This window comes from Tiliqua scincoides, chromosome 1 (assembly GCF_035046505.1).
Source record: "Tiliqua scincoides isolate rTilSci1 chromosome 1, rTilSci1.hap2, whole genome shotgun sequence".
Lineage (NCBI taxonomy): Eukaryota > Metazoa > Chordata > Lepidosauria > Squamata > Scincidae > Tiliqua > Tiliqua scincoides.
Genome location: NC_089821.1, coordinates 90,208,608 through 90,210,630, shown reverse-complemented (window position 1 = coordinate 90,210,630; position 2,023 = coordinate 90,208,608). Strand labels below are relative to the sequence as shown.

At 47.2% G+C, this 2,023-nt stretch overlaps 2 pseudogenes; both read left to right on the top strand.

The window, feature by feature from the left end:
• Positions 1 to 1,423: 1,423 nt before the first annotated feature.
• LOC136637260 (5S ribosomal RNA) lies at positions 1,424 to 1,543 on the top strand (annotated as a pseudogene).
• Positions 1,544 to 1,572: 29 nt separating this feature from the next.
• On the top strand, positions 1,573 to 1,695 carry LOC136637463 (5S ribosomal RNA; annotated as a pseudogene).
• The last annotated feature ends 328 nt before the right edge of the window (positions 1,696 to 2,023 follow it).

Genomic DNA, 2,023 nt, shown 5'->3' with positions numbered 1-2,023 from the left:
CCCCAGGGCCAGGGTTTGGGCACCCGTGGGCTACAATGAAGATGTTTTGAACAATGGTAGTCAATGGGACTTACTCCTGTGTAAGTATGGGTAGGATTGCAGCCTAGGATTGTTAAAAATGTCCCTGCTTGATGATGATATTTCCAGCCATGACATCACTTCCAGTGGGTCCTGACAGATTCTCCTTCTAAAAAGTGGGTCTCTGTGCTAAAGGAGTGAGAACCACTGCCTTAGAGATTCTGCTTTATGTGGAAAACTGCAAGGTTTTGCTACAGTTGAAGCACATTTTCTCTCTGAGGAACCCAAGGGGTTGCTTAATCCTGTCTCAACAATCTGCTCAGAAAGAGTAGAGAGAGAAGGTCAATGAGCTGGTTAGAGGGGGCACTGCTGCTAAATCTGTGATGCCTCAGAGACATGTTTGTGAGGAGAACATGCATTGGCTTGCAAGGAATGGAGAGTGTTGAGCTTCTCTGGACATGCCTGGTCTTTTGAGTTTCTAGAGCTTACTTGCATTTCTCTAATTTCTCTCTGTTGCCCTTTAGTTCACACCTACTCTTTCTTCGTGCAATTAGGAAATGGTCATTGTCCCCAAAAGGGCAATTTTTCATTGTACAGCACCATCAACCAAACGTCTGAAGGAAACATCTTGTCAGTCTGTCTTTTGAGTCAGGAGGAGTGAGAAGCAGTTGCCAGACCTTCATGCCTAGTCTCTGCCAGCCAGCCCAGGAAGTTTTGGGGTTTCCATCTACAAGTTTGTTGAGGGATGCCAGCAGTGTGGGAGCTTCCTCCTTTCTCTCTTCCTGCTTTCAGAGAGAGAGAGAGAGAGAGAGAGAGAGAGAGAGAACTTGAAAGTGACTTTCTTATCTCCTAGGAAACTTTGGAGGCCAGGATGCAAGTCAATTGCCAGGGCAACTGCAAAGATGCTCATCATTCATGCCTAGTGCGCTGGTGCTCTTTTGAGGTGATTTTGTTAATCCTAATTTTAAGTGATTTTGAATTTGTGTAAATGTCAGGCTCCTCTGAGTACAGTGGAATTTTCTTTTTGCCTGGCTTCTTTCCTCAACATGCATGTTGACATGCAAATCAAAGTTCAGTATTCGATAATAGTAATAATACCAATCCAACATCCACAGGCTGAAGACCTGAATGCAAAAGGTCATTGGGGAGATGGAGATTGGGGATGGTATTTCTATTGCGTGTCTTGCAGCGGTCACAAGGAGTAGCAAAGATAGAGGGGTGGGGAATGGATACACCCCAGACCCTTATGCCTGCCAACCTGCCACCCTCTCCAGCCTGCCACTCTACTAGGCACCCTGATCCTTTTCCAACCTGCTGAGATCAGGTTAGCAACAGCAGCAGCTCCCTTTTTCCCTCCAGCACTGTTGGTGGGAGAAGACACAAGAAAGGAAAAAAGCAGCAATAGCTCCAAATCACTTCTCTCCCTGCACATGCCTGATCTCATCTGATCTCAGAAGCTAAGCAGGGTCAGGCCTGGTTAGTACTTGGATGGGAGACCGCCTGGGAATACCGGGTGCTGTAGGCTTATACCATAGTCTTTCAAGACTGAAGGTTGCCAACCATCTCCCTATACTGAACACTATCTCCCGATCTTGTCTGATCTCGGAAGCTAAGCAGGGTCAGGCCTGGTTAGTACTTGGATGGGAGACCGCCTGGGAATACCGGGTGCTGTAGGCTTACACCATATTCTTTCGAGACTGAAGGTTGCCAACCAACCACTTCTCTCCATCTGCCCAATACTTAGAAAGCACTGAGTGGGCAGAAAGAAGTAATTTGGAGCCGGTCCCCTTCCCTCTCTATTCCCTTCACTCTGGCAGCCTCCCTGCTGTATGCCACCTCTGTTTTCAGTAAATAAGAGCAGTGTATGCTGGGTTCCCAGTGTTCACTGCTTCTGTTTGTTGAAACAGAAATGGCCTAGAGGAGGAAGGCTGCATGCGCACTCTTGATAAGTAAAGGAAAAGGAGTATGTTCTCTCCCTCCTCCCTATCCACAGTGGCATGTTTTC